At 43.4% G+C, this 24874-nt stretch overlaps 2 long non-coding RNA genes across 3 annotated transcripts in view; one reads left to right on the top strand and one right to left on the bottom strand.

Annotated features, from left to right (window-relative positions):
• The window catches only part of LOC139706707 (uncharacterized), a 204775-nt gene that overhangs the window by 13079 nt on the left and 166822 nt on the right, over positions 1-24874 (bottom strand). The gene's annotated exons all lie outside the window — the stretch shown is intronic.
• LOC139706706 (uncharacterized) lies at positions 10007-15615 on the top strand. Its single transcript, XR_011708322.1, has 3 exons — positions 10007-10253; positions 10755-10980; positions 14022-15615. It is a non-coding gene; the product is annotated as an uncharacterized lncRNA (long non-coding RNA).

Genomic DNA, 24874 nt, shown 5'->3' with positions numbered 1-24874 from the left:
ACTCTTCACAAATCCTATCACACACATTTCACAGGTTCCTATCATAAAAGTATAAATCATCCCACAAATCTCAATCATTGATTCTTGAAAGCAGTGTATATTAATCATCCTTGTATCTCCAACATGTTGATCCCAGATCCTGGTCTTAAGCTTATCCTTAATATATAAATTAGTTTGCTAACTGATAGAAAGCATTCTTAAGTTGGTTAGTGTCCTGAAAAGATAGAGTTGTAAGAGCTTTGGAAAAGTTAAATCTAACCCCAAGAGGGTGATGGTTTTTGCAAGGTCAGTATCAGCAAAATCCACACGTTCCCCCCTCCCCCCACTCCCTGACTTAGACTGGGAATCAGAGATATTTCCTTGGCAGATGGGGCAAAGGAAGCATAACTGAAATTCCATCTTGCCTCTGCAGATGTCAGGAGTGATGGAATACTAATGGTGAGGGAGCCTGCCTCACCTGGCTCCATCAAAGGCCACTGACCCATGAGAACCATCCAGCCTGCTCTGAGCCACACGCCTGGGGGCCACAGAAGCATGCAGGAAAGGGAGAGGAAGTGGAAACGTGTGAGCAGAGGGTTGAAAGCAATGTGCTCACCACCGGAAAAAAAAATAAAAATAAACACACTCAGAAATAGTGTAACTGATATGCAAAGAAGATCAAAACAAAGGTTTTAAAATATCTTGGCTGCTTTAGAGGAGGTGAGGGTAGCAAATGAAGCAAGGTTGCAAATGTGTTAGGGGAGGGGACAGGTTAGGTGGATGATTCACTGCGGCCTGCCAGGCCATGGGAAATCTGCCACCCAAGGGTACTTCAAGTGAAAATGTGGCACTTATGTGTGGAATGTCTAAGAGATGAACTCATGGAAACAGAGTAGAATGGTCATTTCCAGAGGCTGTAGGGTGTTGGAGAAACTTTAGTTAAAGGATACAGAATTTCATTTGGGAGAAATCAATTCAAGAATCCCATTGCACATCACGGTGCTGATAGTTAATAATGATATATCCTATTCTTGATAATTGCTATGAGAGTCGTTTTTTACTGTTTTTGTCATGAATAAAATGATTAGGCAATGTGTATGTTAATTAGCTTAATTCCATCATGCCACAATGTATACGTACATCATAATATCACAAGTCATAATACATACAAATTTAATTTTTCAATTAAAAGTAATAAATAAACAAAACCAATATGGGTATGTAAATTCTCAATGGTATGGACTCAGGAGCAAGATCCTGGGTATCCCTCATCTGCAGACTTCTCCCTCCCTCCCAACCCTCTTGCTGTTCTCTAAGACTCTACCCCATTTGAAGTCATAGACATTTGTCCCAGGGCAGGGCATTGAGCCTCAGGCCAGCAGTGGAGGCACCAGGAAGTCCACCCAACTTGGCTAAACTTCAAGGCTCAAATTCCAGTCTGGAACAAATGTTCCAGGACTAAGCGCTGGGGCTGAGCAAACTCAGGAAAGACAAACTGCCCAATCTTGCAATGTGAAATTCCCTTTCCTGAAAGTCTATCATGAAGAGCTGCACAAATGTACTCTCTTTAAAGGGAAAAGGTTTTATCTTGAAACTGGTTCCTGAAATGAGAAACCAAAAGGTTAGTGATGGCTGTGCTGGCTGTTTTTAGCCTCTCTCTGCCAGTTTAACCAATCCTAATTATAGTCCAAGGATCATGGGACATTTCCAGCATCAGAAGGCCATCCGTCAACAGCATAGGTACAAAAAAAAAAAAAAAAAAAAAAAAGCATTTGCTCTCTACAGATCGTAATGATCTCTTGCATTTTAATAAGAAATGAAGGGGCAAAGTAGTCAGTGGTGGCAGAGGGGTGGCCTTAGCTTTGGAAATTAATCATCTCTCATATAGAACTAGCATTTTGTACTTACAAAGCACTTTCATACCTATTATCCAGTGAGCTGGGGTAAGCAGGGACACATCAACATTTTCTAATCAAGAAGACTAAGATTCCCAAGCAAAATGGCTAAGGTCACCGTTGGTGACCCATAGTACTTGGGATGAGTCTTGAGGAATCAGAGATGAAAATGAGGCTTTTTCACTCTGAACTTGATAAAGACAGTATATTTAATACTTTAATGATGGAACACAATTTTTAGGCTTTTGATTCAACATTTTTTCTTCTTTAGTGATCTAATCCTGAGAAGGGAAGTTCTATATCAAACTCTTATTGAACCTGATATTTGATAGATCACCAGCATCAGAAGGTACATGCAACCAACCTCTTTCTAGCAGCAAAGTCTAGGCTTGGGCTGATGGGATCTGGCCAGTAAAGGCAGACTTTATCCTATCTGATGAATGTTTGCTCTCTTGGTCCAGACAGGGCAGCAATATGGTTGATACAAGCTGTGGGATTTTGGAACGGAGAGTTAACTGTGATCTGGGGGTACCCAGGGGTGTTCTAACAGAATGTAGTTCTTAATAAAGCAGCATATTGAGGATAAACCTGTGTTGAGGCAGAGAACAACAACAGGATAAAGGTCCAGATGTTTAAAAAATGCGTAAGACCCTACCAGGCTGAAAAGAGTGGAAATGGTCAGAGAGGCACTTTGAAGTCACACTATGGAGGACAGCTGAATCATTGGAATTTTATCCTGTGGGAATTTGGGAGATGTTGAAGATACCTGAATAGGAGAGTACTTTGAGAAGAATAGTGTTCTAGAAAGCTCCTATTAGCTGGATGGCAGGTGATAATAAAGGAAATAGCCAGTAGAAAAAAGAGGAGCACTGAGCTTGGAGTCAGAGGTAGAGTATACTGCTTTCTGGCTGTGTAATCTTGGTCAAGTCAGTTCTAGATATAAGCATAAATACATATAATAATTCGCCGATCTAATGTGCACATCTGTCCTGCCTAGCCTTCAGGGAGGTCTTAGACATCACATTCAACAAGGGAGGTTAAAATACTTTATGAATTATAAAACTGCAGAACAAACATGGGAGATGATGGTGCAGACTGGCAGATGTGATGGTGGCCTTGGTTGGAGACCTTGGGGATGGGTGTTAGGAGGGAAGGTAGAGTGAATGCCAAGTCTCAGTTTGGGGAGCATCTACCTTCTGGAGGGATAGCTCTTTCCTTCCCAGTACGTGTCACCTGGCACAGACTGAACTAGAAGAAGACAGGGGTATATCAGGCTAGTAGTTGAGAGTCAACAATCAGAAATCCCTGCGGTTGCTAGTGACTTCCTCCAGGGAAGGGGAAAAAAATACAAAGCTAGCTCTTCAACCTTGAGCTTGAAATCAAAATAAACAGCTGGGTTACTGTTTTGCAGAGTAATTGTGAAGGGCAAGAAAGAGTCAGTTTGCACAAGGCGATTGCTCAATGGAAAGGTCCTGCCAGAGGAGGCATCCAGCACAGTTGTTGTAAGGGCTGCTCAGTGGAAAGCTGCCTTGGATGAGTGGACAAGAAGGGTTAACACAAGCCAGTAGGATGGAAGTGGCTGAGCTAAGACTAGGTTAGGAGGGTTGGGAGAGACGCATCCGGGCCTTTAGCCAGGCCTGGGCTTCAAGTGGAAGCATTTCACAACTTTATTTCTCCATGGGTTATGTCCTTGGATTGAACAACCAGTGGGCATCTTGGGGTAGTGGAAAGTGCAGGGGACTCAGAGCCAAAGTGCTGCCTTGCAGGCCTGGCTCCTTCACTGCCTGGTGGTGTGACCTCTTCTCTCTAGGCCAGGGTTAGACTAGACTAAATGACCCCTGGGGCTCTTTTCAGATCTAGACCCCTGGGAGGTGTGGGGCAGGCCCAGCCTGTCTTCAGAGAGGAGGGCTTCTGTGACCTACACCCCAGAGCAGCTGAGTTCTGTGGCCAGGCGTTAGCTTTGGCCCAGATGGTAACATGGGGAATTTCAAATGAGGTCATCTTGGGGCAGAGACAACTGTGCGCCTGTTGACCAAGGTTTTGGATCAGATGAATCAGAAAGCTAGGACTTTATGAATTCATGCTCACCAACTATGGAGCTCTGTGAAACCAGTGGGAAAAGTCCCCTAATCGACATCATGTCTCAGGCAATGTTCTCCCTTTAAACCCTGAAGAGCATAAGCTACAGATCTTTCCCCTTCCACTCCCATTTTTCCTTCTCTAGTCTTCTTTCCCCCTCCTCCCTTCTCCCATCTCCCAAGAAGATTCTCGATGATACATGTACTTTCTCTCTTAGACTCTCTTGTCTTTGTTCTTCCTGGTGAACAAGAACATAACTAGTCCAGTTTGGGGAAGTAGGGTGATGGGGCACAATGCCAAAGTTCACAAAGCTGACCAATTTGTCCCTCTGCTGGCTCAAGTTGAGTTTGGGTCCATGTCGGCAGAGAGGTTCCACAGTGAGCAGCTCTATCTCATTTCTGGAGATGGGCCCCAGTCCTCCATAGCACTTGAATTCTCTGGCCCTACCTGTAGGATCCAGAGGAAACTTCAAACAAAATACAACATTCCTGAGAAGCTACTACTCATTATTTTTAGATGAGGCAAAGGGTTCAGAGGTGGGTCAGTCATAGTTCTTACTTCTAAGGAGAAAGATAAGTGGGCAAGTCACTGTAAAACCATGTAGAATATGGGGATGGCCACAAATACAAGGAGATTTCAGAAGAAGAAGAAACAGGGCTGATGGGAGGTCAGAGAAGGCTTTGTGGAAGGGATGACAGAGATAGAAGTGTTGTCAACATCATTATTATTTTGATGGTTAGATTAAAACTCACTTTTATTTGGCTCCTAAAATGTTCAAGATAGTGTGCTATTCCTTAATATATAATCTTCAAGGAAATCCTACCTCTAAGATAGCATCATTTTTGTAGAAGAAGAAAGGTGAATCTCTGAGAGGTCAAATAACTTTCCTAACACCAACCAGAGCACCTGGTTTCTAGAGCCCATGCTTTCTATGGAGTTTTGGAGGCGAGATATTCTTATTGGAAGATAAAGAAGGATAGATTGGAGTGGGAAAACACAGTGTAATTTTGCTTAATCATGAGAATTAAGCCCAGAGGGACTTGAGGACTAGTGAAGAGGTTGACTTTGTCCTGGAAGGTACAGTGGGACAGGGAATGTTTGAACCCGACAGTGACATAATCAAAAGCTGGCTTTTGGAATGGTCATTCAGCTGCCAGTACTGGATGGGTTTCCAGGAACATGGAAGGTGAGGGGGTGGGCTCAGAGCCTGGAGTATTACCTGGGTAATAGGTGATGAGGGCCAAAGCTGGGGGCGCAGAAGGGAGGGAGAATCAAGTAGCACTTGTCCTTCCATTCCCCACTTTAGTGCCAAGGGCATAGCAAGCAGAGAATAAAGTTTCCACTCTGATGAGGCTCCACAGGTGTCTAGAGAGCTTTCCTGTCACTCAAGACTCATGTCATGAGGTGAATAACACTCTTTCCTCATTTTCAGGGTACAGTGCACCCTCTGAATTAAATCCTTTTGTCCCCATTCAATTTATACCTTTTCTTATTCATTCTTGTCTCCCCACTCCCAAAACACCAAGAAAGCGGAACCAAATGAATCATAGAGTTCTTTTAATGGAATCAGAGTCTGAAGGAGAATATCTGGGTGGAACCAAAGAGAGGATGCTCTGAGTCACCAGCCACCCTCAGGAGATCACACGCAAGGTGGATCAGAAAGGCTGGGAGGGAGGGTGAGAGGTAGAGTGGCCAGCAACTGTTCAGTGCAGAGATGTCTGACAGAATCTCAGAGGCTCTGTGATGAACTCTGTTTCCAAGATCTTTAGGATACTCCTGCAAAGATGGTGGTCAAAACCAAAATGAAAGCTGCTGAGATTCTTGATTCAGCCAGTAATCATGTTCTTCACTGGCACTGCCAGAGGGCTGCTTGGACATCAGAGTGCAGTACAGAGTGGTATTTCCAGGCTTAACTCTCTCAGCAAGGAGGGCTTTCACCAGGGTTGGGAAAGAAAGGGAGACTATAATCTACGCTGCAAATGCCCAGGGTAGGGTGGGGAGTTGGGTGGTATATAACTGAGATTCAGCTCCTGTCATCTTAGTTTATTAACTTTACAAACATAGTACTTGTCATGTGCCTGGCATGTTTAAAGCATTTTATAAGGCATTCAATTCTCATAACAATCCCATAAGGCAAGGACCTTAACCCCTTTTGCAGAAGAGGAATCTGAGATATGAAGCAACCTGGCGGAGGAGATTTGGGAGAATCCAGGTTTGATCCCAAGAAGTTTGACTATAGAGTCCAAAATTTGAACTTCTATTCTATGTCACTCTTTATTATGGTTTCCAGTCTAAGACTCTGGTACCCCTACACAAAGAAAGATCAGATCGATTCATTTCTAAAGTTGCACCCACTTTAGATTCTCAAACTCTGTGTAACTCAATGGAATCAGTAAGTGGTTAGGACGTAGGCTGTGAGTTTTCAGTGGGCTGTTAAATATGCCTTTGGTGTGAGACCAAGTTCTAGTATTAGTTTCCACCATGCTGACAGTGAATTGGGTGGGTCTGTGACGCATCGTAGGGCCCCAGACCTTCACATAAGGGACTTAGAATTGATACCAGTTTGCAAACTCTGATTAGATTGTGAAAACAGTGCTCAATCTAAGTAAAGAAAGGTGAGATGGGGAAGTAATCATGAAGAGTTGGGCTGCAGTGTGCGATGATTCAGTGAGATAAGAATAGGAGAAAAGGCTTGACCCTGAACACTGGCCATAGGAGATGCCTAGAGCCTTCAGTTTCCTGAGCAAGGCAGATTATTAGTTGGTAGCAATGGAGTTACTGGAATTGAAGAAATATAACCTTTCTAGTGACCCAAATGAAAAAGCTTGCATGAAAATACAATCTCAAATCTTCTACTTTGTTAGTCATTCCATAGGAAAAGGCCAAATTCACATTACAGATTCCCTGGTGGGAAGGCAGCAGATGTAATGAAATGAACACTGGTCTGGTGTTAGGACATCCAGGTTCTAACCCTGGATTTGCTTCTAACAAGGTGAATGGCATTATGTGAGTTGTATTCCTCCTTGGTCTCAGTTTGCCTGTAATGACAGTGACTTTTTATTGAGTACTTGCCATGCCAGGCTTTGTTCTCAGGGCTTGACATATATTGCCGTATCTAATTCTTGGAGAAGTTTCGTAGACACTATAATTATTGCTGTAACCCAAAGGAAACAAATAAAGAGCTCAGGGAAGTTAAGTAACTTATGTTGGAAATTTGTCCCAGAGAGTTTCACCACCCTCCATGATTTAGTTAGCTATTTGTGCAAAGATGCTAGTGACTTTGGTAAGCAAAGACTCTAGATTGAGGCAATGTTTTATCATACATTTCTTTCAGTGAAGTGTGGTAGCTTGCACCAACCCCTCTAGATGCTCAGCTCTGGGACTGCAGGGTGTCATCACTGTCTTCCTAGTGATACGCACAGTAGGTCTTCAGTGACTATTTGTTGAGTGAACATATGGAAGAATAATTGAATTCAGCAGAGCAGAGAAGCAGATGAAGTGATGGGAAATATAAAGAGGCTGAATGGAATGAGCTTGGTAGAGTGTGACCTGGTCCAGTCTGGAAGCTGAAGAACTTCACTAAGAGTCAAGGTTTTGACTTTCAGTTTAAAATCTGCAATGTGGCACATGATCTCTTTGTAACACATAAGACATGTTTTGGTGTCGCCATTTGAAAATGTCTGCTGAAGCTTGCCTTCCAAAGTCTGGCTGCTATAGAAGAGCTTTGAGATCTGAGCCCAGTATCACCAACTCAGGGAGGCTTCAGCAAGCCCATTACTTCTCTGGGTTGGCGTTTCCTCCTTTATCTCATTGGGGTTTGGATAAGCTCCATACCTGTAGAGCCTACAGTAGAACTTTTCTTTCTTTACAGGCAACTTGTCAAGCTTCAGTCTTTCCTGCCACCTGTTTGCCAAAGCTTACCTATCCCATGTCCTATGTACAGAGGATTCTGTTCTTAACCAGCGATATTTATCATTAGTTATTCTGATGACTGACTACACCTGCTAGTGTGTTCTCAGGTATTTGTATGCCTTGTCTTCATAAAATATTCACAGTTTACCATGTCCTTGAAGACATCATTAATGATGGGATTTTTGACCACTTAACAGGTTTGTGGGAGAAAGATTGCTAATTACAGATGACAGGGGACAAAAACACTACCTTGTTCTTCATCTCATTTGATTCCCACTTGGGTAGGTCCTGTCACTAGCAAGTGCAGGTGCTTTGGTACTGTAGGAAGAGGTTTGGGAAGAGACCTGTGTGATCCCAGCTTTTCCAGTACCTGCAGGACCTCTTCCTCACTTTCTTCTTCTTATATGAGAGTAGATTGATTAGATCACTCTAGGGCTTCTCTGGCTTCAGCCTTTTACAAATCTAGATGTGCTGGGCTTTGTTCTACAGAGAACAGATGCAGCTTACGTGGTTCACACTGTTTGGACTCCATGACATTCATATATAGTTTCCCTAAGTGGCATTTGCTGTACATGTGTTGTCAGTCTATCCTGAGAGAGGCAGTGAGAAGCTATTATTTTATTGTCATTATTATTCTCGAATTACTGACAATAACAAAGAAATTCTGAATGATTAAATGAATTATAAAAGGGCAGTTCCTGTAATTGGGCAGAATGGTGGAACTGGGATTTTAACCAAATACTGAAACCCTGCTTGTACGGCTCATAGAGTTTCTCAGGAGTTGTTGGTCTGGTTTTTCTTGGGCTCCCTTGAGGTTCAGGGCCCAGAGAGTTGCAGCTGAGCTCAGGAATGACTGCCTTTTGGGAGGGCAGGTTTACCCATCCCCCACAGGTCCGATGTCCTAAGATCCTGGACCTCCTCCCCCTCCCCACCTCACTGGCTAGTTTGACAGGCAGCACTCTGCACTGGGTGTTCTCTGTTTCACCCTCCAAATCCATTCTCATCCATTTTTTCCCCAGGATCTCCAGGAGGCTGACCTTGGATATCAGTAGATTCACTTGTCTCCTGGCTCCTGGGTAGAGTCAACCCAGCACTAAGCAGGTGATTATAAAGTAGGATAGGGGAGAAGTATGCTTATTTCTTCTCCTAGCTCCCTCTTTGCTGGCTGCAGGTTGTCCAGTGGCTGTTTCCTCTGCTGAAGTCCATAGCTGTGATTAGGCAGCCCTCTCTTAAGCTTACCAGCACTTTCCAGATTCTGGAAATGGCCACGTTCCTTTATGCTTTCAGGCCAAGGGCTGTAAAAGCTCCCACTTGTAAGCCTCATGGTGTGTGTGTTGCCATCTCTTGTTTTTCCTTATCCGTGCCTGCACCTTTGTAAATTATCTAGTTTATCTCACTTCCCATTGAGTGTGCCCTCTGCTTCTTGCCAGGATCAAGATCAATACAACCTGTTTCATTCTTTCTTGTTTCCAGTCTTCCATTTCTTAAGAGTGTTTATGACCCCGTGCATTTAATATGAAGTGCTGTAGATACTTCTCCTTGCAATGTTTAACCAAGAATAAGACCAAGCCAGAGGAAGAAGCAAAAGGTTGTGGCTGCATGGCAGGGGAGAGAGTGGGGTGATAATAAAAGGCACTGAACTTGGACCTGAACATTGAAGACCCAGGTGGACCACTTGCTGTCAATATCATCTTGCCAAGTTACTTTTCACTAAACAAAATTAAGAAGAGTTTATGACTTATCTTCCCCATAAGCTTCTTGGGAAGACCAAATGAGGCAAGGCCATATGAAGTATTCTGTAAATGTTGAAACATTTTCTTAGCATTAAGTGTTTCTGTTGTTGTTGTTGTTTTTTTTTTTTTTGTTTTGTGTGCTTTCAGACAAAATCCTCAAGAGGCCATGCACTGCATTTTCCAATGTACTCAGATTTCCCCATCACCTCTGGGCCTCCTGGATCAGGAGAACTGGCATTTGTGGAATCCAAGATTAATGTCCAGAGAGGGTTGGCTAAGCATGGGCCCACATGGCATAGCTAAAAATACTCTTAACCTCAGTGGGAGCATCTCAGTCCCTAAAGGGGGTGGGCCTGGAGGATAGAGGGTGTGTGAGGGGAATGACCTCCATCAGCTTGGGCTAGGAGAGGACAGGGAGAAGGTGGCTGACACCGGAGCCTCCTTTCCAAGTGCCAGTTAGTGCAGTGGCTGATTACTCTCTGTCGGTCTTCTGTGCATTTCAGTGGAAGGTGGGGTGGGAGGAGGCTGACCTGAACCTTTTGTACTTTTCTGTTGGAGTGAAGCCTATGCCTCACAGCTCTTCCTCATGGCCAGGACTCTTAGGAATTTTTCCTGACTGCCAGTGGAGATGATAGACACTTAGAGTCAGAAGGAGGTAAGAAGGATGTAATCCTAGGATCTTGACTTGGAGTTGATTGTAGAGGCTGACTTTAGCCCAGGGAAGCAGAATCTAATCCAAGAGCCTGGATTTACTATCTCTGGGGTTGGGAAGAGGCAGGCTCACTGTCTCCCTATCTTAAAACCCAGTGATTTGCAGACTATAATTCTTAGAGCTCCAGACCCTTGCTACTAAAAATTTGGTCCATGGATCAGTGGCATAGACATCAGCTAGGAACTTATAAGAAATGCAAGGTTTCAGGTCTCCTCCTAGATCTCTAAATTGGAACCTGCATTTAACTCAGTCCACTATGCATTAAAGTTTGAGAAGCACTGTTTTAGGATCCTTCTGAAATCCCTAAGGGGATCCACAATGGGTGGGCTCCAATTGTACCTATGAGGTCTTATAAATGATTACATTTGAAAAAATGGTTCAAATTGCATTTAGAAAAAGATTTTAAAAATTGAAACCAATGTTGTCTTTTCCTTTATCTTATAGAAAGAAATTCTGCTGACAATAGGACCCTATCTCTCCTTCTGGGGCCAGGTGTCACATTGCCCTGCCCTGTCCAAGCCGTCCTTGACTGAGTCCTGCACATGCTTGGTGCAGGGAAGAGGCTGCTCCATCAAGGAAGGGCAATGTTAGGAGATTTGTGGGACCTCGGATTAGCTCTCAAACCTTGTCATTCCCAGCTCTGAAGATTCCACTTTGACAGTGCTACCTGGTGAGATGCTAATGATACCAAAGGAGTCTGTCACGACCTGGGAGTTTAGGACTCAGCTTGATTCTCTGAACGGGGAGGGTAGAAGGGTGCGGAGCTTCCTTCTCCGTAGGTGGAATTATGCAGGGAGCTTAGTGTTTGTTGTATGAGGAACATCCTGGCAGGATCGGAAGGAGTGCCAGGAGCGAGAAGAGATAAGCCTGCTTCCAGCTGGGATCTGGGCACAGCCCGGTGGCAGCAGGTTTTCAGGATTTCCAGAGGGAGTGCTTGGCTGCAGCAGCAGTGTCTTTTCAGAGCCACAGTTTTCTGCTATTATAAGTAACTGTGATTTGCATTCCCTTTGCATCCTAACCTGAAGGAGCGCAAAGCATTCGCTATTGAATCCCCCAGAAACAACCTTATACAAGTTCCCTTAGAGGCAATATTCATGGCTTCTATTCTACAGAAGGGGAAACTGAGGCTCTAAGAGGCCATGCAAGGGTGCCACCTCCATCTGGGATGAACCAGGACTAGAAAACTCTGGGAAGAATCAAGTGCCTGGCATAGCCTCAGGGTCTTGCCCCAAACTCTTGCTGGCCTGAACTGCAGCTTCTTCTCACCCTACAATCTCCTTTACCCAGAACATCCTCCCCTGCCTGCCCAGGACACTTTGGACCCTCTCCTTATGTGGATATGTTCCCTTTTCTACTATCCTACCTCTATGTCTCCAGATACACATCTCTGCTTTTCCCTGTGACACAACTGTCTTCCTTTGATTGGAGTTATCTAATAGTATGTTCCCTTGGCCACCTATCTACTTTTTAAAACTTTGAAGGCTGGGGTACAGTTCAGCCTCTGGGCAATGATGAAGCCACAGAAGACCAAAACATGAGCTAGTGGAAGCAGCAAAGAGATTCTACATTTATAGATTCTCATGGGTGAAAGGGTCATGTCATTCAACAGTTCTGATCCTACGGAAGGTGGAGGGGCCCATTCTAAAAAAGATTTGGAGCAGAAGCTGCAGTTCCCCATGAAAAATAATGAACCGTCATGCTAGTTTACTGCTATGATTTAGAGAGGTCCTGAGAGTCACAATCAGGCACTAGTTTCTGACCCAACATACTTGCTTTTTCCCCGAGTAACCTGGAAATATGAGAATACTGAGATAATTAATCTCTCAGAATTTTTTGGAGATTAAATAAGGGGAGGTGCATGCTAAATGTTTGCCAGAGAGGTGGCAACTTAAAAGCCTTTCCTGTGTGTCAGCTACCCGCTCCTAGCTCCTAGGAGAAGTCATCTTTTCTTTTGTCCTGGAGCTAAATAATGCCTGAGAATGAGAGAACAATGACAGGAATCCCCAAAGTTGAAACTGAGACTTTCCTTTTGGGATATTAATGCTCTGGATCTTTGGAAATGATTATCTAGGATACTAAACACAAGGATTTTAAAAAATGGTGTCTGATCCAGCCCCATGCCAATGCTTCTTTAGTTCCAATTATGTAATTATTCACTAGTAAGTCAGGAGCCAAGTGAGTCGGCCCCTGGGCCATGGTCTCCACCCTAAACAACTTCTGTTTAGAAAGCTGGGGTTGTGGGGTGGAAAGAACACTGTTGTGGGATCCTCAGAACCTGGGCTTATTCTCTGCCTTACCTGGTGATCATTTATCCCCTCTTGGGAGTTTGGCTTCGGCTTCCTCATCTGTCAAATGAGGGTACTAGGGTAGATGCCTCATAAAGTCCATCATGCTAGTTTGTTGTGGAAAACTGGGGCCTCCACAGCCTATGCTCTCCAGGCACCTCCATCTCTCTTGCTTCTCTTCATGTCTACCTATCCTAGGGAATGAGACTGGAAATTAATGAGAACAAGCCTGTCATTTTAATGCTTTTCCTAGTCACTTACCTTTTTCTAGCTGTAAAAACAGCTCAGCAAGTAGATAAGGTAGATGTCCTTCTAATCCCTGTTTTATAAAAGGTACAACTGAAACCCAAAGAGTGCAAGAGACCCAAGGTTCCTTTGCTCAGTAGAGACAGAGCCAGCTTTTATTTTCTCTGCTCTGATTTTTTTTTTTTTTTTGCCAGTGACTTCCAGGACTGGTGGTGGTTATAATGCTAGATTGGTTCCCCGGGTCCAAGTGGAGCCCCTTCTTCCTCTTGACTTCCCTTCCTTTGCCCAGGCTCCAGTTGTCTTTGTCCCTCCTGCTTGGCCATCCTGGAAGAATGTGATGCGGTGAAGCTAAGGCCAGATGAATTGACTAAGAGAAGTCTGCCCAGGGCTCCGCCTCAATCCCTCCTCCTCTTCCTCCCCCATCCTGTGCTAAAGTCCTTGTTCAGGTTTCACCTTCTGAGCAAACTTGCACGTGAGAGCCTGGATTGTTCTCTGGGGATGCAGATGAAGAGCGCTGAGGACAGAGACAGTGCCCGGGGGCAACCTAGGTCAAGTGTGACAGTGAGACTTCTGAGCTGCATGGTTGACCTGCTCTGATAGGTTGAAGACAAGTAATTGGGCAGAAAGTCATGCACCAGGAAGATAAAAAGATAACTTCCAAAGAGGGGGCAGGGAAAGCGAGTCGAGGCCTACAATGAAAACAGGTATATGAGATAAGGCAGAGAATTAGTCAAGGAGATTTGGAAGAATTTCAGCATTTCTGAATATTTCTCACGCCCCTTTCTTCCCTCCATTTTTACTGCCTCTGCCCTCTCACATCTCACTCAGGTAGTTGCAATAACCTCCCAACTGGCCTCCCTTCCCCGGTCTCCTCTACAGCCTGGGTGAACTACTCACCCTTTCCTTCTCCTGTACTTTTCCATCTCCAGTTTTTGCTTGTATGTTTTCCCTGCTCAATTCTTCTAGCCCAGCAAGTGCAAATCCAACTTCATTCTTTAAGGCCCACTTCAAGTGACAGCTCCCCTGTGACATCTTTCCTGAACCTTCCCTCCCAGGGCAGCAACCTCTACCCACCGAGTATATGTAATATGGGATTGTTTGGTCTCCTCTTTTAGGGCTTTTATTGCCATTTGCCTGGTATTGTTGTTGTAACTATTTCTCTGTGTGTCTCCCTCCCTAGCTAGACGAGGATGGAGGATCGCCTTGCATTTGGGGAAGTGAACACTCTCAAGTTTGTATTCCCCACTGTCTGAACTGCCAATGAGTTATTTGATGAATTAATAAAGACATAAATAAAGGAGTACTTGTTGGGACAGGAAACAGGAGAGCTCCAGCATCTGAGCTTCAAATAAGGTTAACCATAAATCTCCAATTAATCTGATTGGGGTGCATAGTTGAGGGAATGCAAATAAATACATTCAAAGAATGGTGGATCAGAAAAAATCCCAGCAAGGGAGTGCAACCCAGGGGACCTAGAAAATAGGTAAAAGGGAAATGATGGTGTTTATTTTATGCTTGGTAACAGGAGAAGTCAACAGAAGCTGCAAAAATCTTCTTGGGGTGGGAACAAATGAATCATAAAGCTTCCATTTAACTCTTAAACAGCTTGTGCACCTTCTCCAAGGCAGGAACCTAGGAAAGAAAAGTGTCTGGCACCCTAGTGGGCCCTAGGAATTACTGAATCCATTACTGAAACCTGTTCATATTTAGTATTTGCCTTGAGCTAGGCCAGTGAAGTCTGTTAACATGGTCACGTCACCGTCCTTGCCCCCAGAAGTTCAAAGTCTACCTGGATGACAGTGTTCCAAACAATCCTGACCAAGCCCTACTGTCAACTGTGCCTTTGAGATGTATAAAACATGAGTGATATGGAAGAGGCCACAAGAATTCCAAATGGGGTGCCGGAGCAAGGACAAGTGAGGGAAGACTCATGGAGAACATGTTTTAGAATCAGAACTTCAAGAGTTTGCCTGACTCCCACCAGTCTCCAGAGGTGGTCTGTGAGGAGCCACAACAATGCGAGCTCATCTTTCTCAAGACTACTGAGCATCCAGTGACCAGTGTTTATCTATCAGAATGATGAGTGTGTGTGTGTGTGTGTGTGTGTGTGTGTGTGTGTGTGTGTTGCATAGGAAGGCCAAACAGAACTATGACATGGAAAACCAAACTGAAAATGGAAAGCAATCATCCTTCGCCCAAACTCAGCCCTGCGTGTGCAGGTGAAATGCAGTGGGGTGGGGGGTGAATCCCTAAGGAGGAGGGGGTTGGATAGGGAGCCCTTTCTTGGTTACTCCTTGGTTTAGGACACTTGAAGTCTAAAAAGAATGTGAGGAAGGAGGGCCTTTGTTCTTTTGGCGGACCTTATTCAAGCATCGCCTCATCTGCATAGGTAAATGGGAGAGGTCAGCAGTGCAGGGCGAGGCAGCTGTGGCCCTGCAGCTGCGGTGGAAGGGCTGCAGTGGCAGTGGCGGGGAGTCCCCCAGGCTGCTCTGGGCTGCAGCACCCTCACTGGGGCTGGGTGCAAGAGAGGAGGGAATGGGAATGGAAGGGAGGAAGAGATTGTGTCCAAGGGGAAGGGGTCCTAGGTGTCATCTTTGCCATCCCTACTATTTTACACACAGGGAAATCCAAGTGAAGAGGAGCTTATCCAGTTATCGTCGGCGACTGTCAGAACGTTGGCCAGAAGCAATGTCCCTTGACTTGAGGGCTAGTAGTGTGTTCTTTGTCTTTGCAAAGCTGGGGTGAAGGGGAGGTGGAAAGGGAGAGAAACGTAGAGGTCCAGAAACTAGAGGTGAAGGGCCCCAGGCACCCCACCAGACAGGTGGGTGCTCCTTCTTGGAAGCTGTTCTCTGCAGGTCTACTTTGGTCTTTCGTTCTCTAAAACTCAAACTAACCATTCTCTAGGGACACAGGAAGTTTAGGAAAATCATGTCTTCTGCAAAGCTTTCACAATTCCCGTGAAATTTACAAATTGTCCTTGTCATTGTTGCATGGTCAGTGGAATCCTTTACGATCTTCATTCAGTGTTACTTTTGTAAGCGGAGACTTCATAGTTTAATTCTTTCTGAAGGCTTTGAATGGCAAAAAGGATGGGCATTAGGAAATTATTCCTCAAATTTTACTTTGTGTTTTTGAAGGGATTAGGCTCAATTTTATTTTAGGTTTGTAAGATGCTAAACTGAGGCATCTGTGCTCTCTTGGGAAGAACATCCAACTTGACATCAGGTTACCTGGGCTCAAAGGTCAGCTCTGCTATTTCCAAGTCTTTTTTTTTTACTTTGGTCAAGTCAATTTTTCTCTGAGCTTTCATTTCTTCATCTTTAAAATGGTGACATTTCAATAACTAAACTATGGAACCAACCTAGATGTCCTTCAACGGATGAATGGATAAAAAAAATGTGGTACATATATAAAATAAAATATTACTCAGCTTAAAGAAAAATGAAATATTTTACTTAAAGAAAAATGAAATCATAGCATTTCAGGTAAATGGATGGAGCTAGAGGATATCATGCTAAGCGAAATAAGCCAATTCCCAAAACCAAAGTCCAGATGTTTTCTCTGATAAACACATGCTGATCCATAATGGGGAGGGGGGTAGGGAAGAATGAAGGAACATTGGATTGGGCAGAGGGGAGTCGGGGGAGAGGAGGGGGTGTGGGGTTAGAATGACAGTGGAATGAAACAGATATCATTACCTTATATACATGTATGACTACACTACCTGTGTGACTCTGCACCATGTACAGCCAGAGGAATGAGAAATTGTGCTCCATTTATGTACAATGTGTCAAAATACATTCTACTGTCATGTATACTAATTAGAACAAATTTAAAAAAAAGAAAACATAAAGGCACAGAAAGGTTGAGAGCACTATTAAAAAAATGGGGATGTTAACAAATAAAAAAATTAAAAAAGGACATCCTCCCCCACAAAATGGGGTGTTAATAATAAAATCCTTTACAAGATGGTGAAATCCCCTGCCCCTGACAGAGATTCTTCTTCTTCTTCTTTTTTTTTTTAATGTTTTTTATTTGGCAATGGAACTTTATTTTATTTATTTATATACAGTGATGAGAATCGAACCCAGTGCCTCACACATGCTAGGCAAGTGCTCTACCACTGAGCCACTACTCCAGCCCCCGCCCCCCCACCGCCCCCGAGCTTCTGACACAGATTAAAGGGAATCACATGTATAGAAGAGTTTGGCACAGAGCCTGGTGTGTAGTAGCTGCTTCATAAATTATGAGGTTAGATTTCTCACAGCCCTGGAACCCTAGAGAGCCAACTCAGTCTTAGAGGTGGTATCTACCAGTTAGGAGACCTTGGGAGCCTTGAGCCAATGACGTGGTCTCCCTTGCCCAGTTTACCTCCTTCTACACAAGTGCCTGCGGCCCCTCCCATGTTTCATGATTCTTTATGGGGTTTCCATAGACAGAAAACACCTTTGCTTATGTAAATCACATTCGTGTAGAGACAAGAACAAGGCCACTGTCCCTCCACACATCTGGGGAATGGCCCTTGTCCAGTGGATTGGTTTCAAGATCGAAAACTAAATTTCTGACTATTCTATTTATTGATTGGTTTCTACTTATTAATCTTTCTCTGGCTATTAGCAAGCAGATTAGCTGAACAAATGAAAAATTCTGATGAAATCTGTCCTATCTTTAGATAAACCTGTGTTCATAGGAAATGATGGGGGCGAGTCAGTGACCAGTCATCATGGTCAAGGACATTTCCACTGATGGTGTGCATTCATCTAAAGTGATTGGTACAGCTTCTTTCCAGGGAGGACATATTCCAGGGGATGTCAGAAGAAGTGAATCTGGGTCTCAGCCCACCACTGCCTAGCAAAATCCAAGTCAGAGAATCATGGGCAGAACAAATCATGGACTGATTTTTTCAACTCTTTTATTTAACAGTTGTCAGAATGGTGGCCCAGAAATGTGAAATCCTTGATCTGTAAGATACATTTGCTAATTAATGGCCAACATTTTTACACGGACTTCATTAAGTCCCAGAACAACTTAGGTCTCTAGAATCCCAGTTCAACACTTGTTCCTTTAGCCTCCTAAATCTAGAAAGGCCACATAATACTCTTCTTTTGGAAGTCCCCCTCAACAACCACTGGGTAATTCTGATTTCTGTTCATGACATTGCCTTCGACGAATAAGAGTACAAGTTTAAGGTGAATACCTGAAAGGCTGTAAAAATGAAGACTCTTCATATTTGTTGAGTGGAACCTCAAATACAGAAGTTGATTTAGATGGATATAATAAGGTGGTAGGTTTTGCTGAGACCTAAGGAAGCACTTTTTGACAGGTAGAGCTATCAAAACTGCTATGCTGTGCCCTGGAATGGAGGTGACCAAGTGGATGCCAGATATTTTATGAGGTAGTAGGTTAGATTGGGTGACTCTGAAGGTCCCACGTATCTTTAATAAACCCATATGGAGTTAATGAGAGACTCAGATTTAAATAATCCTTTATGAAACTTGTGAGCATCTGCACCACTGGCCAGTTACTGACTACCTCTCATGCTAATTAAATTTGCTATCTAGTATGCAAAGTAGAACTTCCTTTTGTTTGCTCTCAAATTAACTTTGCAAACTTTGGGGTAAGGGAAGGCTGGGATAGTTCTGTTTTTCTGAGATGTGTTGATTAAATGCATAGTTCCATTCTGCCAAACATTGCTCTATACCCTCTCAGCCTGTTCTTTTTTGATTGAGGAAATCTAATTTTGCTAAATCTACATTTATATCAATAAACTTCCATCATATTGATGATTTGAATAGTTTTTCTCTGTCCTTCTCCCACCTCCCCAGCTCCACTAAATTTTTTCAAGGTCCTTGAGTAGAACTGCCAGTCCCCCCACCCACCTCCAGCCCACACACTGCATTCATGTGAACAGGGGATCACACCTTTTCTGTCTGGCTTCCATATTCTTTCTGATGAAACTCCACATTCCTGTGAGCTTTGCAACATCAGCAGCTCCTGGAGTCCAGATCTGTCAGAATCGATTTCAGGATCTGCCCTGCCACTATTAGCTGTGGATGTTGTATAAGCCACTAATTTAATTTTCCCTTGTATAATGGAAAGAGGAATACTTTTTTAAAATTAAGATACAAAGGCAGCAACAAGAAATAAAAGATGATCCATGTGAGTATTTTATGTGGAACCCATATAGAGACTGCATGTAGTACCTGTTTATAGAAGGGAAACAAACTTAAATGCATTTGTTGAGTTGGAATATGTTAGAGTTGATCATTTTGATAAATAGGGATTTGAGTATATTTTGCCTAAGAGAACTGCTTTATATTTGCTTTATATTGAACTGAAGTTCACTTGTTACTTTTTTTTCTATTTTTTTCTGAGATCTTTATGTCCTTGAGATTTAAAGTAAGGTGACTCCAATTTGAACCCCTTCTCTATGATTTATTACCTCCACAATCTTGGTTCATTAACATCTCTAAATCCATTTCCTCAACTGTAGCATTGAGGTAGGAGAAATACTTGACCTGGAACATGGGCTTTGAACCTAAGTTCACTCAGCAGTCAAGTCCTGGCTCCATTGATTTCTAGTTTTATGACCACAGACAAGTTGCTGGACCTTTCTCAATTTCCTAGTATGTGGAGGGAGAGAGAGGAAGAGAAAGAGAGAGAAGGGTAGGTGGGGGAGGGGAGAGAAAGAGAGGGAGAGAGAGAGGAGAGAGAGGGTGGGGGAGGAGAGAGAGAGAGGAGAGAGGATGGGAGGAAGAGAAAGAGAGAGTGAGAGAAAGGGGGGAGGAGAGAGAGAGAGGGAGAGGAGAGAGAGAGAGAGGGAGAGGAGAGAGAGAGAGAGAGAGAGAGAGAGAGAGAGAGAGAGAGAGAGAAAGTCTTTTCCCAGAGTCCTTTTCATAATTCAATGGGATAACTGTATACTGCATTTAATAGACTCTTGGGACTGACAGTGGATTATCAAAATCAACTGGTTGTGTTCCTCCCCATGTCATGGAGTTGTGCAGGTTCTTCATAACAAAAGACACTGCTCCTTGTGTCTTGGGTTCCTTGTGTCAGTTAAGGATGACAGATCTCTCCCTGTTTACCACATGGTGTGTGTGTGCTGGGGGGTTCCTAGAGCATCATTGATGGTAAAACCATTAATGTCATATGAACATGAGGCACATGATGATTAGAAGTGTTCAGTGACATTTGCAAAAGTGGGTATTTCATAACTTTGTACTTCTTCTTCCAGGCCTTTCATTAAAAGGTGAAGTAAGGCCCAAGTCAAGGTCTTACTGACTCTGGATTTCTGATTTCTGGAGACCTTTATGTTCATACCCTCTATTCAAGGAGGTTGCAACACCTATTACTGTATTGTTCCCATGGTCCTTTAAAAAGATAACACAGTACCATGAAACAAATTCTTTCACTAAGGAGAAGTTTGGTACAAAAATTCAATCAAAGATAACCTGAATCTTTGAACATTGAAATCTGAGTTTCGGTAATTCCCTTCTTAAACTCTAGACCTAGTTTCTTTGTGTGTGTTTGTGTGTGTGTGTGTGTGTGTGGTGCTGGGGATTGAACCCGGGGCTCTGTACATGCAAGGTAAGCACTCTACCAACTGAGCTAAATCCCCAGCCCTAGACCTAGTTTCTTAAAAAATATTCACTTGTTAAAATTCTTTTATTGTGGTGGAATGAGAGAGACATCATTGCCCTAGGTACATGTATGAAGACACGAATGGTGTGTCTTCATACATGTACCTTGTGTAGTGTACAATCAGAGAACTGAAAATTTGTGCTCCATCTGTGTACTATGAACTGAAATGCATTCTGCTGTCATGTATAGCAAATTAGAACAAATAAATTAATTACTTAAAAATTCTTCTATTATTTTTCCATTATAGGTTATGATTAGTATATTTCATGATAATATTATCTATTACGTGTTCCAGATATGGAAGTGAGATTTAGCCACTTATGATTGCAAATAGCCCTTTATATGGGTGGAATTCCATTGGCAATATGATACCCTCTGGTTCAGTGATCATTTATAATGATAGGTTATACGTTTCGGACAGTGGCTCCACAACTTTACTCATGACTTACTCCAGAATTCTGATAGAAATTCTACCTGGTACATGTGGTTGATCCATTTAGTTTGTCAATTGCATTTAATGGGGTACATAACATGGTGCCCTGACTTAAGAGACCAGCAATTTGAACTGCCTAAATCTGCTATTCACTTGGACAAATGTGAGCAAATTATTTCCTTTTATGACTCAACATCTTCATCTGATCATGTGCAGAGGTTGTATGTCTCCCAATTTTGTCATTTTGTGACTCTAAAATATGCTGCCATTCAAAGTTTTTCCTGGCAAGTTCCTGATGTCCAGGGCTAAGGGGTAGCTGAAACACCTGATAACATATTCTCCTTCTCAGGCCAGCACTTAAGTGCCTCTTTGAATCCACTGTGGGAAAGCATCCCCAAAGCACATTTGACTGAGGAACTCAGCAAGTTGCATGGCAGCATAGCCCAGAGAAGAGCTCAAGGGAGACGATGGGAAATCATTTGGATTGATTTTCTATTAGTAAAATAAATTGAAAAAAAAATAGCCATTAGTGGAATTTTAGAGTAAATATAAAAAGAGGAAGGAGACTGCCTTATTTCATGGTGCTAGCATTGGAACTGGAACTATATCTTCACAAAGGCCTCATGCAGAGCAGAACCATGAGGACTGGACTCACCACCAGGCTTCATCTTAGTGGCTCCCTCTTGCTGGTGGTTGTCTGATTCCATCTTTGGACCTCTATTTCCTCCCCTGTTAATGAGCATCATAGGGTAAGGCAGTGCTTCTCAGAGTGTAAGAAGCATGAGTATCATTGGAGGTCTTGCTAAGATGCAGCTTCTGACTCAGGAGGTTTCTAAGGCCACAGTTACAACAAGCTTCTCACTGCTGCGCTCCTACTGCGGGTCCTTCCTTCATGGAGAAGCAGGAACTCCATCAAGTTTAGAGGTTAAGCTATGGCCAGGTCATGTTAAGGTGGGGAGCAGGGCAAAGAGACATCCAGGTAAGAATGGAATTCCTAAAGCTGGTCTTAAGCAAGAGGGAAGGCGGCCACCAAATGGGACATTTTCTGGGATTAGGAGAAGACTTGACAAGTATTGGTGTTTGAATGGAAAAAAGGGAAAGTGAAGCAGAAAGTTTGCTTGAGGTAAGTGGGAAAATCAGGGAAGAATTATCCATAGAAACCACATGGAATGGTGGTGGAAGAGGTTGTAGAAAAGTAATAAAGAGCTTAACGTTAATTCTGCAGAGATGTGTGGTGACTTTGCATTTTATACATATGGTCCCCTGTGTCCTTTAGGCATTCCTGCAAAGTTACAGAGGACAGTGGGAATTCTCTTTACCATAAAGAGAATCAGGTGGAAAGTTAAAGGCCAATGTCACTGAGAGAGGGGAACCTCAGGGGCCCCAAGAAGCCTTGTCTCTTGACACCCCAGTCAAAGGACTGAAGCCTGGCCTGTTGGCTTAGGCTGCGGCATAAGCCACTGAGGCTGTCCCCATGAGGAGCTGCCGTGGGCAGCAGGTGGGGGGAGGAAAGTGTCTCCGCGCAACCTCAGTTTCACTTCCTGCCTCAAACACAGAGAGTCATTATATAAATATCGACCTTAGCAGCTGCGACTCTCACCCCTCTTCTCACTATTACTCCCGAGGCCCAGCTCACAGGCAAGGCGCCTGCAGCCTCTCACTTTCCCCTGGTCCCACAGCACTTGCACCAGGCCAGCCAGGTGGATGCCTGGGGCAGAAATGAATCACAACCTCTCTCTGGCCCTCCAGCCAGCCATGCCCAGCAGCCCTCGCCTCACTGAGCAAGGAGGTTGTCCTGATTGGTGGCCCACGTTAATCAAACTAAACCTCGTTCACAGACGTGACAGGCAGTCAGCCCATCTGTGGAGGGGACACAGAATGCACTATCAGCACTCATGCTGCAGAGGTGGGGAGGGAAAGAACCTGGCTTGCTCGTGGCCATTGGGTCCTATGGAATGAGCCTAACTCACCCAAACTTTCCAACCCATTTTAAGTCAGGAAGATAGACTTAAAATGATATGAACAGTAGTCTGAAATGAAAGACCAAAACTGGGTTCCAGTTTCTACTCTGTACTTCTTATCTTCCACCATAAGAAGCTCCTCTTTGAACATTGATTCATTTTGTTTACTTATTTGATTTCTGAAGATGTAATTAAAAAAACAAACAAAAAACAGGCATGTCACAGGATCTTCCCAATCCTGCATATCTTCTTTAAAGCAATGACATGAGTGCTGCTTCTCTTCCAGGAGAAGCAAGGAAATGTGTGAGATGTTCCCTCTCTACCTACTGAGCACAGAGCTCGCCTTGTAATAGTGTCTAAGAAAGATTAGCAAAATGTAACGTGTTGTTCCCAGCTATTATAATTACTCATATCTTAACAATGTTACGACCATGGTCATCTTAGAAACAGAACAGATCAGGCAGAGAATAGTAAAATGGCCCCATTGGGCCCCAGAAGTAGTCAGAGGAAAGCAGTGTTTGGGAATCTCAACAGATAAAATGTGTTGCTCAACAGATTCAATGTTGTCAAAACATTGTGCTCATTTTCCCATTTGATCTACTTATGATCTGACTAGATATTTCTGACTTATTATTAAATGACAAAAATATATTACCGAGCAGTTTGTTTAGAATAAATCCATTAAAAATTATATATAAGCTTTGGGGAGAAAAAAAACTATAAAAGGATGAATGTTCACCAAAATGTTAACTACTAGTAATCTCAAGATGGTGGTATTTGGATCACTTAAATGTCTTCATAGACATATATTTTAATCCTCCAAAGGGGATATGATTAGTCTGAAAGAAACTGATAAAGAACATGGAGTTGAGTGTTCTTAGCTTTTTCTTTTCCCTAAACACACAGGCTGGATATCTAGTGAAGGAAATCTACAGGTAAGGGGACCAAAGCAGATCCTCAGGGGTTCCAGCAAGGATTTTTCCCAGGTGAGTGTCTGGAGTCATTTATTTTTAAAATTCATTTCCCAAGAGCGAGCAGTTGCTTGCTGAGTTTTCCAGTCTTCTGTTCACATTCATCCCTCCCAGCCCCACCTACTCCCTTGTTCACCAAATAGTTACAGGGTTAGTTACGCAGTGCAGAGGAAGAACATGCACTAGCAGTCAAAAGATCAGGGTTCAAATTCTGCTACAATTTTCCCGAGGCCAGGAGCCCTTTGCTCCTTTGAGCACATCGGGATCCCTGATCTGTAAATATGGAGCTCATGCTGAACATGAAAGCTCTCTGAGAAGTCCCCAGGGTCAGACACAGAAAGAATGCCTGTAACAGGCAAGAACACTGAGGTAGCGGTGTGAGAGAGAAAGGTGAGGCCTGCACTTTCAAGAAACTCAGACTTGATTAGTCTGCTTGCTTCATGTGAAATCCAGCAGAAAGAATCCATTAACTGGAATACAGGAAGACTAGATTCCATCAGTCCCCCTAACATGCAGTGTGACCACGACCAATTCACTTTCCCCCTCTCATGCTCCTTTTCAAAAAACCATTCCATAAAAAGCTTAATCAAGATCAATTATCTTCAGGGCATCTTCCACCTTGGACATTCTGTGAAATGTGATAAAATCAGGAAAAATTTGAAACATATTAAGATATCCATGAGTAGTCAATATGTATCATGTGCTGGTTTCTTTTTGTATAGCAAGGACCAGGAACATTTCAGATAGCTCTGGTATTTCAATGAACAGTTCCTGTATCTATCCATGCTTGTCTTTTTCTGAATGCTCTGTATCCCTACCTAGCTTCTATCACCTCAGGAGAGAGGCAAGGAAGATAGTCACAGACACAGTAGACATGGAATACTTAATGATTTTGGTTAGGTTTATTAGCTGTTTCTCAAACCTTACTATGAGGAAGATAATTTTTCCAACCTTGCTACATGTAAGCTGTTTCTCCACTCTTACTCTGAGTCTGAATAGGAAGGTATGAGCCCCAACATGGGCTCAT

This window comes from Marmota flaviventris, chromosome 8, assembly GCF_047511675.1.
Source record: "Marmota flaviventris isolate mMarFla1 chromosome 8, mMarFla1.hap1, whole genome shotgun sequence".
Classification (NCBI taxonomy): Eukaryota; Metazoa; Chordata; class Mammalia; order Rodentia; family Sciuridae; genus Marmota; species Marmota flaviventris.
This window is presented reverse-complemented; position numbering and strand designations above follow the sequence as displayed.